Here is a 17,403-nt window from a genome sequence, read left to right as displayed (position 1 = left end):
TCTCAGTTCCCCAACACAGAATAGTATTTACTGTAACGATGCTTGTTAACGAAGCATTTATCCCTTGACTCTCTAGTTGAACATACAGCTAGTGAAAAGTGAATAAAATTGCTTATTTTTTTTCTATCACTTATTTGATTATCATGTTTGTGGTTCTGGGAATGGAACCCAGCTTCCCGCCCCCCATGCAAGGAGCCTCATCTCAGCTGCTTCTCTTGTTTCAAAAAAAAATTTAAAAAAGCAATAACACTGAGGTTTTCTGGTTCCTTTGCAATTAGTTTTGGGAATTTGTATGTTTCTAGTAGTTCGTTCATAATATTCCTGCAGAATCCTTTCTTGGGGTGAGGTTCCCATTTTAATTTCTTTTTGTTGTTGTTTTGGGGTCACACCTGGCAATGCTCAGGGCTCAGGGATTACTCCTGGCCCTGCACTCAGGAATTCCTCCTGTGGTGGTGCTTGGGGATCCAAACTTGGTCAGCCTTTTTTTTTTTTTTTCTTTTTGGTCACACCTGGTGATGCACAGGAGTTACTCCTGGCTTTGCACTCAGAAATCACTCCTGGCGGTGCTCGGGGAACCATATGGGATGCTGCGAATTGAACCCAGGTTGGCCGCATGCAAGGCAAATGCCCTCCCTGCTGTACTATTGCTCTGCCCTGCCCCCATTTAAAATTTCTGGTTCTATTAATGGGCCTTTTGTTTTTTCTGAGTTGATCTAACTAAAAGCTTATCAGATTTATTAATCTTTAAAAAAAACTAACTTCTGGGTTTCATTGACTTCCTCTCTTCCTTTTTATTTCACCACTCTAATCTTTGGTTGATTTATTTTTTGATTTTTGGTTTGGGGCCACACCCAGCAGCTGCACTTCAGGGCTCAGGGCTCACTTGTGATGGGGCTCACGGGAACATTTGTGGTGCTGGATATTGGGGACCAGGATCATTAGAACCCTGAAATGGAGTGCTGTCCCTGAGCAGATCTCCTAGAAAAATTCACCTGGGAGGATGTGTTTCACATCTGTTTTATGTTCAACCATACCCATACTTACGTTTATACTTAACTAAACTTTTTTATATTAATATTTGACCAACACCCTCAGATATGTAAAAGTCTAATCCAACTGAAGAATGATTGTATTCTAATATTTACTGGTTCCGAGCAATAAATACAGCAAGCTGAAAACCGTCAGAGCTCCCAGTCCAAGAGGCCGCCATCCCCTGACCCTGTGCTCCTCCCGGGGCTCCTGCCTCAGATCTATTCACCAGGGCAGGCCTCAGCAACTGGGAGTCAGACCCAGGTGGGCGTGTGCTTGGGGACAATGTGGGATGCCAAGGATAGAACCCAGACCTCCTGCATGCAAAGCAGTTCTGGCCCATCAAACTTTTCTCCAGTCCTACAGTACACTTTCAAGAGTGAATAGATAATGGGCCTGAAGCAATAGCACAGTGGGTAGGGCATTTGCCTTGCACGCAACCGACCTGGATTCAATTCCCAGCATCCCATATGGGCCCTGAGCACCGCCAGGGGTAATTCCTGAGTGCAGAGCCAGAAGTAACCCCTGTGCATCGCCAGGTATGACCCAAAAAGCAAAAATAAATAAATAATAAAAATTTTAAAAATCAGTGAATAGATAAGAACAATTTACAAAATATATTAGAAAATACTTTGAGAGGACCCAGAGTGATAGTACAGAGAGTAGGGCATTTGCCTTGCACACAGCCAACCCAGTTTCAATCCCAAGCATCCCATGTGACATGTGACCCTCCTGGCACTGCCAGGAGTAATTCCTGAGTGCAGAGCCAGGAATAACCTCTGAGCATCAACGGGTATGACTCTCCCCTCAAAAAAGCAAAAAAAAAAAAAAAAAGACTTTGAGATAAAAGCAACATTTCTTTAATGAGGGCTGGGGAGAGAGTTCTAGGGCTGAGCAAATGTTGCCAGACAGGTTACATCTCGGCACTCACTGCCAATTGTTCAGCACCACCAAGAGCAACCCTGGAGCACAGAGCCAGGAGTAGCCCCTGAGTACCACAGGTGTGGCCCAAAAAAAGTACACTGTACACTATTTAATTTTTGTGGGTTTTTCTTTTTCTTTTTTTTGCTTTTTTTTTTTTTTTTTTGCTTTTTTGAGTCATACCCGGCGATGCACAGGGGTTACTCCTGGCTCTGCACTCAGGAATTACTCCTGGTGGTGCTCAGGGGATCATATGAGATTCTGGGAATCGAACCCAGGTTAACCATGTGCAAGGCAAATGCCCTACTCTCTGCGTGATTGCTCCAGCCGATAATTTTTGTGTTTTATCCTTTTTTTGTTTGGTTAGTTTTGTTTTGGAGTCACCCCAGTAATACTCAGGAGTTACTTCTGGCTCTGCACTCAAATGACTTCTAGCGGTGCTCAGAGGACCATAAGGGATTCCAGAGCTCAAACTCGGACTCGCCAAGTGCAATCATCCCACCCGCTGTCCTCTCCCTCCCACCCAACACTTTGCCCGTTTCCTAGCTTTCCTAGCTTCTCTGCACTGTGTTTTGAACAGATGCTTTTTCTGATCATATCCTGCCAAGTGTGTTGTAGCTTGTTTTGTGGCCCAGCATGTGAGGGGGGAGCATTCTGGCCTGCCCTGTGGTCCGGTGCGAGGGGGGAGCGTGCCGGCCTGTCCTACAAACTCTTCCCCTTCCTCCCCTCATTGCTCCAGTGAGAGAGCGGGACTGGGACCTCCAGATGTTTCTCCGTTCATCTCAGTACCTGTTCTGGTGCTCTTTTTTTAGGTAGAGATGTGGTTTTTGGTGGTGGTGGTTGTTGTTATTGGCTGGTTGGTTTGTGCCGCAACAGTCATCAGAGGGTCTTCCTGGCGCCCTGGGCCTGTACTCAGGGTAGCAAACTAGTGTTGGAGGGATCGGGACAAGCACCTCAACCACTGTGCTATCTCTCCAGCCTTTGTTTATATATGTTTCCAGCAGTTGTATTGCAGTGCTCACATATGCAAGGCAAGTGCTCTAGCACCGAGCTCTGCTGACTGGGTGTGGATTTGTTTATAATTATTGTAACTTCTCAATGGATTGCTCCTTTCCTCAATGTATAAAGCTCCTCTATCTCTTGCAACAATTCCTACTTTATGGGCTGGAGCTACAGTACAGCAGGGAGGAAACTGTCTTGCACACAGCAGACCAGCGTTTGATCCTACAGTCCCTTAAGCATCACCAGGAGTAATACCTGAGTGCAGAGCCAGGAGAAACCCCTGAGCATCACTAGATGTGGCAAAAAAAGGCAAACAAAAAACCCAATTCCTACTTAACATCTAATTTATAGGTTATAAATTAGCCAACTTGCTTTGCTTACTATTATCATGTATCTCTCTGGCTCCTCTGTGTGTCTTGATTTTTTATTTTTATTTTATTTTATTTTTTGCTTTTTGGGTCACACCGGGAAATGCACAGGGTCTACTCCTGGCTCTGTACTTAGGAACCACTCGCGGCAGTGCTCAGGGGACCACATGGGATGCTGGGAATCGAACTCGTGTTGGCCGCTTGCAAAGCAAATGCCCTACCCGCTGTGCTATTGCTCCAGCCCCATCTTCTGTGTGTCTTTAAATGTAAAAATAAGTTGGGGCTGGAGAGCGAGCACAGCAGGCAGGCACTTGCCTTGCAGTGAACCCAGAGTCAGGCGGATTCCTGAGTGCAGAGCCAGCAGTAAGCCATGAGCACCACCAGAGGTGGCACGAAACCCAATATGAATTAAAAAAATAAGTAAATAAAAATATATAAATAATGAAATAAAAATCATGTGCCCTCATTTGTCCTCTTTGTGTTAAGAAGAACAACTTAAGAAAAGTTCTGAGAGGCTGGAGCGATAGCACAGCAGGGAGGGCATTTGCCTTGCACGCAACCCGCCCGGGTTCGATTCCTCCCACCATCCCAGATGGTCCCTCAAGCACCACCAGGAGTAGTTCCTGAGTGCATAAACCAGGAGTAACCCCTATGCAACGCTGGGTGTGACCCAAAAAGCAAAAAAAAAAAAAAAAAGAAAAAGAAAGAAATGTTCTGAGGGGGGAAAACATAAAAAGAAAGAAAGAAAAGAAATGTTCTCAGCAGGAACTCTCAGCACACAAGAAGGAAAATAGAAACTAATGAATGAGGATCTGCTTGCTCGCTAGGCCTGTTTCCCCCTTAAACTGCTTGTTTGTCTCTCTGTTCCTTTGCTGTCCTGTTCTCTTTTGAATACATCATCCTTCTTTCTCTCCCCTTCACATCTTTTTTTTTTTTATTTTATTGAATCACCGTGAGATACAGTTACAAAGCTTTCATATTTGAGTTTCAGTCATACAATGATCGAACACCCATCCCTCCACCAGTGCACATTCTCCTCCACCAATATTCCCCCGCCTTTGCACCCCTCCCCCTGCCTCTATGGCAGACAATTTCCCCCATATTCTCTACTTTTGGGCATTATGGTTTGCAATATAGACACTGAGAGGCTCTCACATTTGTTCCTTTATCTACTTTCAGCACACATCTCCCATCCCGTCCTGTCCCTCCGACCATCACTGACTTAGTGATTCCTTCTCCATCCCAGCTGCCGTCTCCCCTAGCTCATGAGGTAGGCTTCACGTCTTTCTTTTTTGCTTGTTTGTTTTTGGGTCACACCCAGCCGTGCTCAGGGGTTCCTCTTGGCTCTGCTCTCAGGAATCACTCTTGGCGGTGCTTCGGAACCATATGGGGTGCTGAGAATAAAATCCAGGTCAGCCGCGGGCAAGGCAAATGCCCTGTTCAATGTTTTATTGCTCTGTGTGCACCAAACCACCATCTTTCTAAGTAAGTTTCAATAAAAATTGTGTTGCTTCACTTAAAAAGAGAGAGAGAGAGAGAGAGAGAAACAGAAATAACTGTCCAAACTGAAGTGAATCACGTGATTATAGATAACTGACACGGGCTTGCTGGTTGGGGAGCCTGGCTGAGTAATGAATAGACACCATGTGTCCCCAAATTAGACTCAAGCTGTGAGGAAATTGATTTCAAAGGATTTCTTTCATGAATGTAATAAATTGCTTGTAGGGTAAATATATAATACCTTTTAATTAAGTTACAAGTATAACATGATGAATCTCAAGAGGGTTCCCCCTAGAAAGTAGTAAAAAAAAAATGATGTTTGAAATGCTCTGTAGGAAATAAACAGCATTAAATCATGAGTCCAGTTATGTGCTTGGGCCTTCCCCACCTCCACAAAGAAATCTCATTCGCAGCTTTCTGCGAAACATCCACTGAGTCTAAAGAGGGTATTCAGACAGAGATGAGCAAGAGGGAGGGAGAGAGACAGACAGGCAGACAGAAAGAGAGAGAGAGAGAGAGAGAGAGAGAGGAATGGAGGGAGGGAAGAGAGAGGGGAGGGAGAGAGAGAAGAACAGAAGAGACAGAGGGAGAGAAAGGGAGAGAAGGAAGGAGGGAGGAAGAAAAGGGAGAGGGGGAAAGAGAGCGGGAGAGAGGAAGAGAGAGGGAGAGCGGGAGAAATGGAGGGAGAGAGAGACAGCGAGCGTACATGAGAGAGATCGAGAGAGGGAGAGAGAGGGAGAAGGGGGGGAGAGAGAGAGAAAGCTTAGAGCTGGGCCCCTGCCAAGGAATGAAGCCTCAGGTGGGTGAGCGCTCTAGGGCTGAGTGCCTGGTCTGCATCTGGGGGCCTGGGTTTGATTCCCAGTAACACACGACTGCCAGCCCCGCCCCCGACACTGACAGAAGTGACCCCTGAGCCAGGAGTAATATCTCAGTACCTCCTGGGTGTGTCCCAAAAAAAAAAAACAAAAATAAAATGAGGCAGACTGGATGAAATAGGGCAGCTGGTAGGACATTCGCCTTGCAAGCACCCAACCTGGGTTCGAACCCCGGCACCTCTCATGGTCCCATCTGAGCACAGAAGTGACACTGAGCACAGAGCCAGGAGTAAGCCGAGTAACCCCTGAGCACTGCCAGGTGTGGCTCAAAAACAAAACAAAATGAAACAAGTCCTTGGAGTGGTCTTAATCTGTGGACGGTCTCTGGGAAAGGGTCCTGGACACCTAGGTGAACAGTGCAGGGAATTAGCCGCTGGGCTGACCCTCCACCATAGGCCGGAATGATCAGGTTCTCCAGTGACAGAGAAGCAGAGTCACACAGTCCTGAGGCACAAGTCACAGCAGGTCTGGTGACCTGTGGGCTGGGCAGGGGAGCGCTCAGGCAGGAGGAATTTGCGTTTGTTTTGTTCCCCTTTGTTTTGCCTTTTGGGCCTCCTCACGGTGGCCAGGATCCACTCTGGGCCTCCCTCATGCAAAAAAAAAAAAAAAAAAAAAAACCTCCTAGACTCAATCGTGTTTATTTTAAATTGTATGTAGTGATTTATGTGTTTGTTTTTGTTCCACACCCACTCTGCACTGGGATGACTCCTGGCTCTGTGCTCAGAGGTCATTCATGGTGTACTCCTGGGGCCATATGCAGTGCTGGGGACCGAACCTGGGCTGGCCACATATAAAGCGAGTGCCTTACCCACTGTGCTATCCCTCTGGCCTCATGTCGTCTTGTTTTGACCATTTAAGAGTGGTTGGGAGGGACTGGAGCGACAGCACAGTGGGCAGGGCGTTTGCCTTGCACGCGGCCAACCCGGGTTCGATTCCCAGCATCCCATATGGTCCTCCGAGCAATGCCAGGAGTAATTCCTGAGTGCATGAGCCAGGAGTAATCCCTGTGCAGTGCGGGGTGTGACCCAAAAAGCAAAATAAATAAATAAATAAATAAATAAGTAAAAATAATAAAATAAAAAAGAATGGTTGGGAGAGGAGGGTGAGTGCAGGGGTGAAGCCGCTGGCCTGACATGCAGCTGGGTGGAGCCTTGGAGAGGGCCAGGGGAAGCCCTGAGCACCTGTGAGTGTGGCCTAGGTCCTGCCACACACCCACCAAACCTTAGACCCCCCCCCAAGTAAAAATTCTCTGGTTGGAGTTGCTGCCGTGGCTCAGAGGTAGAGCACTTGCCCTGTACATTGAGGTCCTGGGTACGATTTCTCAGCGAGCTAGTTGGCAGAGCATCAAGCCTTCCTTCTTGGAGGGGACGGAAGGGTTTGGGTCACTTTCTTTTTTTTTTTTTTCCCCTTTTTTTGTAGGAGTACTGCTATTTATTCAGCCACTGATTAGCTGATTGAATTGTGCATGAACTCCACCTTACTTTTTTTTTCTTTTTCCATTTTTTATAATTTTATTTATTGAATCACTGTGAGAGCAGTTACAAAGCTTTTGGGTCTAAGTCTCAGTCATACAATGAAACACCCGTACCTTCACCAGTGCCCATTCTCCACCACCAAAAATCCCAGTATACCCCCATCCCACACCCTCCCCCTGCCCATGGGGCAGATGATTTCTACATTACTCTCTCTCTACTTTGATCACATTCACTATTTCGACACCAGACTCACCATTATTTGAGATTTTACCCGAACACTCAGATCTGCTGAAAAGGCAACAATAGACAATTTGTGTTCTATTGCTGGTTATGAATAACATATGATGTCATGTGGCTGCAGTAGGGCCATGTGGTTTTGAAATTCTGAAATTCTAACACTTAAATCTGGAGGGATTTCTGCCAAAAGCCACTGGGTTTAGAGATCTGCTCCTGAGTTCTGGGATCATGGCCGTTGAGCAGCTTGATGAGGAGCCAAAGAGGCCGTTCGTGGGCGATGACTTGGGGTCTCATTGGGGTGGGGAAGACAGGCCCGGCTCCACCTCCCCCCCATCCCTTGAGACCCAACAAGTTTTGTCACTGCGGGCCCAAGCCTGACTGTCCAATGGCCTCTGGAGGATGACAGCCACCAAGTCGCCAAGAGGGAGCAGGCGGAGGGATAGCACCCATTCCCCCCTGGGGTGGCCCGGCGACAGTAACCTACTGCAGGGTCCGGACACATTTCTGACAAAAGCCGCTGGGTTTCGAGATTTGTTTCTGAGTCTCTGGGATCAAGGCCGTTGAGCAGCTTGATGAGAAGCCAGAGAGGCCGTTTGTGGGCGATGACTTGGGGTCTCGTTAGGGTGGGGAAGACAGGCCCGGCTCCACCTCCCCCCCCATCCCGTGAGATCCAACAAGTTTCGTCACTGCGGGCCCAAGCCTGACTGTCCAATGGCCTCTGGAGGATGACAGCCACCAAGTTGCCAAGAGGGAGCAGGCGGAGGGACAGCACCCATTTCCCCCTGGGGTGGCCCGGCGACAGTAACGTACTGTGGAGTCCGGATGCATTTTTGCCAAACACCACTGGGTTTTGAGATTTGTTTCTGAGTCTCTGGGATCCTGGCCATTAAGCAGCTTGATCAGGAGCCAGAGAGGCCATTCGTGGGCGATGACTTGGGGTCTCGTTGGGGTGGGGAGGACAAGCCCGGCTCCACCCTCATCCCGTGAGGCCCTGTGTGTCTCGTCACTGGGGGCCCAAATGTGACTATCCAGTGGCCTCAGACGGATGGCGGCCACTGGGCCGCCAGGGGGAACAGGCCAAGGCATGAAACCTATTCCCACCTGGGTTGGCCCAGCACCGGTAGCCTACTGCAGAGACCAGACGCATTTCTACCTAAAGCTACTGGGTTCTGAGATTCATTTCTGAGTCTCTGGGATCATGTCCATTAAGCAGTTCAATCAGGAACCAAAGAGATCTTGCCTCCAATTATATAGCTGAGCCGGAGGTGGTTTGTGGGTGTGTTTCCCACATACCTAACTTTTGACCATTTACTTTCTTGGTAAACTTTGCCCCAAGTTTTTGGGGTCTGACCAAAGGCACAGCAGCAATTTTGGGGTATCTAGAAGTCTGAAGGAGCAATGAGGCTGCTGATGCACTCGCCTCACAGGTACAGTTGGACCTGCTGGCGGCACCATACCCCCATGGGTCACTTTCGACTGTGCTCAGGACTTGCTCCTGGCTCTGGGGTCATGAATCACTCCTGGCGGGGCTGGTGGGGGGACACCTATGGGGTATCAGGTATATGGCACATTCCAGCCGTACAGTCTTCTTTTCTTGGCGGGGGGCAGGAGACCCACACCTGGTGATGCTCAGGGGTCACTCCTGGTTCTGCTCTCAAGAGTAATTCCTGGCAGTGCTTGGGGGACCATATGGGATGCCGTGGATGGAGCCTCACTGTACTATCGCTCCAGCCCCTCCTTCTTAATTCCTAGTGATAGTGAAGGACTTTACAAACAACGCCAACCAGTTACCCCAAGTCTGTAGACCCAGCCCCACCCCCACCTTATCTCAGGGCTACACACAAATGAATATTTCCTCTGGCCCAAATTTGCTGGCCTGGAGCCTCACATGCTAGGGGAAAAGGCAACTCAGATAGAGAAGGGAGCACCAAATAAAGGGTGTTAGGAGGATCCTCCCAGGATGGGAGATGCATGCTGAAAGTAGACTATAGACCGAACATGATTGCCACTCAATGCCTCTTTTGCAAACCACAGCACCCAAAAGGAGAGAGAACCAAAGGGAATGCCCTGCCACAGAGGCGGGGTAGGATGAGGAGGATGGGGGGTGGGAGGGATACTGGGATCAGTGGTGGTGAAAAATGGGCACTGGTGGAGGGATGAGTACTCGATCATTGTATAATTGAAACCCAAGCATAAAAATTTGTAAGTCCAAATCTGCCGGCCTGGGCCACCATCTTGTCCAGGCCTGCTGCAATGTTTCCAGCCTGTTAACTTGTAACCATTCACTTCCCTTTCCTGCCTTCTCACGGAAAGGTCTAGAAGGTTCCAGTTTGATGTTCCTTCCCTCCAGTCTCTGGCTCTTGGCCCAAATCTGGTGCAATCGCGGGGACCCCTTCCGATCTCCCCCCGCAGCACTGGCTCTCCCTTTTGTCTATCCTGCCCAGATCTGCCCCTCTGGGTTCCAGTAGAACGGAGATAGGAAGGAAGCCAAGACACAACTCACCACAGTCAGTGGGGAAAACACAGAACAACATGTTTCCTGAGAAAATCTTTCTGGTGAGGGAGATGCTGATGGTGGACAGGTGAGGGGACGTTTGGTTTCTGGGGTCAGCAGGCAGGGAAGAATCCAGCTGCTAGGAGCAAAAGGCAAGGAGGAGGGCACCTGAGAGAATGCTCGGACCCGCCACTGGGTGGGAGCTGGCCCAGGGTTCTCTCCCCTGATCCGGCTGGCGCAGAGACTGTGAGTACAGTTCTTTCCTGCAGAAGAAAGTCTATTACTTTTTTTGTTTTGGTTTGGTTTGGTTTGGGGCCACACCTGGGGGTGCTCAGGGCTTATTCCCGGCTCTGTGCTCAGGGATCACTCCTGGCAGGCTCCGGGAACTATGTGGGGTGCTGGGGGTTGCACCCAGATTGGCTGAGTGTAAGGCAAGTGCCTTCCCCACTGTACTATTGTCTAGCCATTCCCACCAGTGTTTCAAATTCCCTCTCCCATATTCCACGGTCCTCTCCTGCCTCTTATGCCCGCAGTCCCCAGTTCTGTCAATCACATCATCTCAGGGTTGTTTGTGTTAAGAATTGTCTAATCCTTTTCTTCTTTCTTTTTTGTTTTTGTTTGTTTGCTGTCCATATCCCACGGAGCTCAAGGCTTACTCCTGGCTCTGAGCACAGGGATCGCTCCTGGTGGACTCAAGAGTTCTTATGGGATGTCGGGGTTTGAACCCAGTCAGCGGTGCGCAAGGCAAGTGTTCTGCTGTACTAATGCTCTGGTCCCTCAGATCCAGCTCTTTGTTTCTCCATACTCCGTATATGAGAGAGATTATCTGGTATTTATCTTTTAATTAGCTGTTGCTGTTGTTTTGAGGGCCATGTCCTGATCAGGGGTTGCTTCTGGCGTGGTGCTCGAGGGTTACTCCTGTGTTCTTGTGGAACCATATATAGTGCTGAGGATTGAGTCAATGTTGGCTGCATGCAAGAGAAGTGTCTTATTCCTGTATTTTGCACTCTCAGGCTACCTATGCATTCAAATTATTAGCATGATGCTCTAGAGTGTCAGAATAAAGGAAACATTACCCACAGAGTGTGCTTTATTCTTCCCCTACAGAATTTACCTCTCCTCAAGTCATGACAGTTTTCTGTTGCTAACTGATGGTATTGTTTTAGCTTTTACTTGATTCATCTTAGGCTAGCCTGTAGAAGACATATATGTGAAAAGAAATGTACCAGTGTCAGAGCGATAATACAGCAGGTAGGGTGCTTGCCTGGCATGCAGCTGACGTAGGTTCAATTCTCAGCATCATATAGAGTCTCCAGAGTCTACCAGGAGTGATCCCTGAGTGAGGAGCCAGGAGCAAGTCCCAAGCTTCGACTGGTATGGCCCCCAAACAAACAAACAAAAAGACAAAAAACCAAAATCTCAACAAAGCCAATTTATAGAGTCAGCTCTAGGATCCCTGGGTGGTAAAATCTGTTCTTTTGGCTCCCAGAATAGTTCTTTATTTAGCAATTGGGAATAGGGAGATACTAAGTAATGGAATTAATGATGCTGATTTTTTCCATCAATATGTCTTTGTTTCTACTAATAATCTTCTTAAAAGACTCCAGCTGACTCATTAAAATGGAGAGAGTGCTCCTCTGAGCAGCAGAGTTCTTCACTTATGCACGTAACTGAAGAACTTTGTTTCTGTGCTTCCAGAGAACCAGTGCAGGATCCCTCAAGGACCGCCTAGACCATCTTCCAGCATAGTTAGGGGCGAATGGGGTAGAAGGAGATCTCAGGAAGGTGTGCAGCAAGAACCAGCAAAGATCCTGGGGTGGGTGGGACAGTGTGGAAGCATCAGAAGAGCAGCTGACTGGCAGAGTCTGCTGACACAACTCGGGGAAGGTGCACTAAACAAGCAGCTCTCTGGTCTGGAGTCCATCCTTTCAGGTCTCCTGAACCAACCAGAACTGATCACTGAGCACAAATCCAGCAGTAAGTCCTGAGCACTGCCGGGTGTGATCCCCTACAACAAAACAAAACTCCCTGTTTCCAAATATTTCTTACTGGTTCCTGTCATCACTGTCATCACTGTCATCCTGTTGGTCATCAAATTACTCGAGCAGGCGCCAGTAACGTCTCTATTCCTTCTAGCCCTGAGATTTTTTTTATTTTTTAATTTTTTTCATTTTTTATAATTTTATTTATTGAATCACTGTGAGAGCAGTTACAAAGCTTTCGGGTCTAAGTCTCGGTCATACAATGAAACACCCATACCTTCACCAGTGCCCATTCTCCACCACCAAAAACCTCAGTATACCCCCATCCCACACCCTCCCCCCACCTGTGGGGCAGATGATTTTCACATTACTCTCTCTCTCCTTTGATCACATTCATTATTTCGACACCAGACCCACCATTATTATTTGAGATTTTTACCCCAACACTCAGATCTGCTGAAAAGGCAACAGTAGACAATTTGTGTTCTATTGCTGGTTATGAATAACATATCATGTCGCATGGCTGCAGTAGGGCCGTGTGATTTTGAAATTCCAAAATTTTAACACTTAAATCTGGAGGGATTTCTGCCAAAAGCCACTGGGTTTCGAGATTTGCTCCTGAGTCTCTGGGATCATGACCGTTGAGCAGCTTGATCAGGAGCCAGAGAGGCCATTTGTGGGCGATGACTTGGGGTCTTGTTGAGACGGGGAGGACAGGCCCGGCTCCACCTCCACCCCCATCCCATGAGGGTCAACAGGTTTCATCACTGCGGGCCCAGACCTGACTGTCCAATGGCCTCTGGAGGATGATGGCCACTGAGCCGCCAAGGGGAAGCAGGCGGAGGGACAACACCCTTTCCCCCCTGGGGTGGCCTGGCGACAGTAACCTACTGCATGGTCCGGATGCATTTCTGCCAAAAGCCGCTGGGTTTCGAGATTTGTTTCTAAGTCTCTGGGATCATGGCTGTTAACCAGCTTGATCAGGAGCCAGAGAGGCCGTTAGTATAGCCCTGAGATTTTAGCAGCCTCATCTTATTAGTCTTTTCCCCATGGTTGGAGGCTCTTTCAGGGTCAGGTGAATGAGACCTATTGTCGTTACTGTATTTGGCATATCGAATATGCCACGGGGAGCTTGCCAGGCTCTGCCCATGCGGGACTGATTTTTCTTGCCTGGGTTAATATTTCAAGTGACTGCTGCTAAATTGTACTTTACCTGTTAAGTCATCCAGTAAATATTATTTATTTTAAAATAAGGAAGAATATTCCTTTTCTTTCATTTGTTTATGCATTTGTTTAATTTTATGTTAGTATCCACTCACAGATTCTTAGATTATGCAATGTTTTAAAATCTCATGTTCTCATTTTTTAAAATTACCAAATGGTCCTAGATTTCACTGGGGTTAGTGGGGGATGGCTGGTGGAGAAAATCAGGCTGGTTACTAGATACTGTGAACATATTCCTTCCATACTTTGGATAGTTTCTGATACAAGATCTTCCTTGCTTCTTTGGCACTGAGGCCACATGGACCCAGAAATCAGTTACTCTTCCAATATACCTTGGTCCCGTAGAGTGGAGAATTATATTAAGAAATCAGGTGGTGTGTATGAAGAATGTTCACTGTTTCTGGGCTAAAATTGCTTCTAGACCATCTCGGTAAAGACAGCTAAGAAACTAGGAATCCAATGAACATGTAGATGTATTTTTCACACATCCTATAACATATTTCAGTGCATAATCGCCGCACGCATCATAATCATCACACCCTGTTTCTTCCAGTCCAAACATTTTATAATCACTATCAAACCTTCACAATGATGGTTGAAACCAGCATTTTTGAAGAATATAAAACTAAAAGACAAAATTTGCAATGATTATATGGTAAAATATGGCTAATTACACAATACACCATCTTAGCACACTCAATATGACAGATAATCAAATCCATGAGAATTAGGATGAGTTGAGTTTACTAAACCTTGGATGCAATGAGAGATCTCAGACTCATCTTGTTGTTGTTGTTTGGGCCACAACCAATGGAGCTTACTCCTGGCTCTGCTTTCAGGCATCACTCCTGGTGGGGCTCAGGGGATCACTCAAGGTGCCAGGGATTGAACTCAGGTCAGTCACACATAAGGGAATATCACTCTGGCCCCAGGATTTACATATATTAATTAAATTAAATTTAAAAATAAAATCGAATCAATAAAAAAATAGTATCTTTCTACTGGTTCCTAACTATCCATAATTCATTTTTTGCGAATCCACCAGCTGGTGCAGAGATTGGGGATGGAACATTAGACGCCAGCTCCCAGAAAGAATCAGCCTCATAGGATAAAGGTGAAACACTGCTGAGACATAGGCTGAGTTTAAGGCATGTGTCTTGCATTCTAACAACCCCAGTTCAATTTCTAGCACTGCATATGGTCCCCTGAGCACACCAAGGAAGAGCACTGAACACAGAGCCAGGAACAGTGAGCACCACAGTTTGGCCCCCAAACAAAAAACAAAAACAAAAGTGAAAACATCAGCTTGCAACACATGAGTCATGAGGATTAAGGCCACTGAAACTCTTTTGGACCAAGTGCCTCTTCTTCACGATGCTTATGCCACAGTTCACCAAAATCTACAAACGACTTGGCAGTTGGGTACCAGTAACTTCATCTTACAGATAGGAAAGTGAGGTTTGTTATGCTTCATGTTTCAGTACAAGTCCATACATTTATTGAAGATCCCAAAATACTTATTTCTTTTTGTCGCTGTTGGTTTTGGGGCTGCACCAGGCTGACTCTGGGTCTTTCCTAATTGTGCTCAGGAGTGACCCCTAGTGGTCTCAATGGACTATACATGGTCGTGGGGGTTTGAACCCTGGTCAGCCACAAGGAAGGTGCCTTAAGTCTTACACTATCTTGGGACTAGAGCAATGATACAGTGGGTAAGTTGTTTGTCTTGCACACAGCTGACTCAGGTTCATTCCCTGGTACCCCATAGGATCTCCTGAACGAACTAGAAGTGATCTCTGAGCACAGAGCCAGGAGTAAGTCCTGAGCACTGCTGAGTATGATCCCCACAACAAAACAAAACAAACTCCCTGTGTCCAATATTTCTTACTGGTTCCTAACTACTCCATCATCTTCTCTGAATAAAGTGGAATTAACTGGGAATGTGGCCCAGTGGTGGAGCACACGCCCTTCATGTGTGAGGCCCTGTGTGTGATCTTAAGCACAGGGAAACAAAAAAAAGAACTGAGATACCAGGAAACTAGGGGGAAAACGATAAGATAATTGTACCTGCTTTAAGAGGACCAGAAATCTGTAAAACTGAGGAGGAAAAGCAAATGCAGAGAAAAGTACAAAGTAGTATAAAATAGCACAAACAACCCCCACATAATTAATAAGTTGTATTTTCTCTAGGAATATGTGTGAAAGCTTACATATATATGAACTATATTATTTTGTTCATAAACATTTATGTAGCTTCATATACACATGCTCATGTGTATTTACAGATAACATGTGAGGGGCATACAGAAATGTAAAAGCAAATATACTCTAGGGGTTTGTTTTATTACATAGCATATATACGTGTATACACAGACATAAACGACCCCACAGGAAATATAAAATAGTACTCGGAGTTTGTGCTTTTAATGTCTATTGTTCTGCAACGCGTGTGTGCGCAAGAGCGTCCGTTTGTGAGTCTGTGTCCCTTGCCCAGGTGTTTCATCCCCCAAGCCCCGCCCCGCCCTGGCCCCGCCCCAGAATCCCCGCCCTGGCCCCGCCCCCAGCGGCTCCGATTGCTGCTTCAGGACAATTCCAGCAGGGCGTGAACGCAGTGGTGCGCCTGCGCCGAACCAGCCTATCCTTTCTCCTGGAAGGGTGAATGGGCGGGGCGTTAGTCGGACCCGCCCCTGGGAGCCGCGCGCGAGCGGCAGCCGGCGCCTCTTCCGCCTGGGGAGGAGCCACTTCCGGGTTCGTTGCGAGCTGATGGTCGCGTGCAGGATTCTCGGACGGATTCCATTAGGTCGGGTTGGGGGCAACTGGGCCAGGGCGGGGACAGGCTGTGTCGACACCGCCGGCCAAGGGCTCAAACCCCCCCTAGGCCAGAGGAAAAGAAATAGAATTATCACTAATCCGTGATGGTGAGGCTTGGGGCGGATTTAGGGTAAAATACATCTTGATCCCAGTATTAAGAACTGAGAACTGTGGTCAGAAAATATGCAATTTCTGTTTTATTTATTTTTGGGTTCTGGGCCAAACCTCGTGGTGCGGCTCCTGACTCTGTGCTTAGGGATCACTTCCTAGTGGGCATCAGAGACCATATGGGGTGCCGGGAATTGAACCCAGATAGTCAGCGTGCAAAGCAGAAACCTTACCTGCGCCAGAAAATATGCAATATCTTTGTAGCAAAATAAATTTTAGGGACTGGAGCGATAGTACAGTGGGTAAGGGCGGTGACTACCTGGGTTTGATCGCCTTAACCCCGTAGGATCCCCCAAATCCTTCCAGGAGCGATCTCTGAGCACACAGCTAGGAGTAAGACCTGAGCACTGCTGGGTGTGGCCCAGAATCTAATATATAAAATTGAATGAGAGGTGAAGGTATGAGGATTATGAGGATATAAACATTAAAATATTGGGGTTGTACTTCATGGAAAACAATATGGACATTCCTCAAAAAATTAGAAATAAAGTTCCCATTTGACACAGCAATACCACTTTTGGAAATGTATCCTGGGGACCCAGAAATGCCATCTGCACTGCTATGTTTATTGCAGCACTATTCACAATAGCCAGAATCTAGAAACAATCCAAGTACATGAGAACAGACAAGTGGATAGAGAAACTATGGTATATCTACATAATGGACTACTATACAACTGTTAGGAGAAATAAAGTCATGAAATCTGCTTATAAATGGATGAATATGGAGAGTGTCATGCTGAGTGAAATGAGTCAGAAGGAGAGGGACAGATAAAGAATGGTCACTCATTTGTGGGATATAAAAAAATAAAAGTACGAGACTAATACCCAAGATCAGGGAAAACAGGATCCAGGAGGACTTGTAAATGATTGGAAGCTTGCCCCAACTGTGTGGGGGGCAAAGGGCAGTTAGGATAGAGAAGGGACCAGTATGACAATAATAATAGTTTGAAATGATCACTCTGGACAAGAACTGAGTGTTGAAAGCCGGTAAAGGGATATACATGATATTCCATCAGCAGGAGAGAGAGTGCCTGTCACAGAGGCAGGGGTAGGTGTGGGAGGGAAACTAGAACATTATGGTGGGAAATGTACACTGCCCAAGAGACGGGTATTGGAACATTATATGACTGAAACCCAATCATGAACATCCTTATAACTGTGTATCTCACGTGATTCAATTAAAAAAATTTAAAAAAATTCAATTATTAGGGGCAGGAGCAAGAGCACAGCGGGTAAGGCTTTGCTTTGCATGCGGCCAACCCAGGTTCGATTCCCAGCATCCCATATGGTCCCCTGAGCACCGCCAGTGGTAATTCCT

This window comes from Sorex fumeus, unplaced genomic scaffold, assembly GCF_029834395.1.
Source record: "Sorex fumeus unplaced genomic scaffold, SorFum_2.1 ptg000064l, whole genome shotgun sequence".
In the NCBI taxonomy this organism is placed as follows: Eukaryota; Metazoa; Chordata; class Mammalia; order Eulipotyphla; family Soricidae; genus Sorex; species Sorex fumeus.
Note: the sequence above shows the minus strand (reverse complement) of the source record.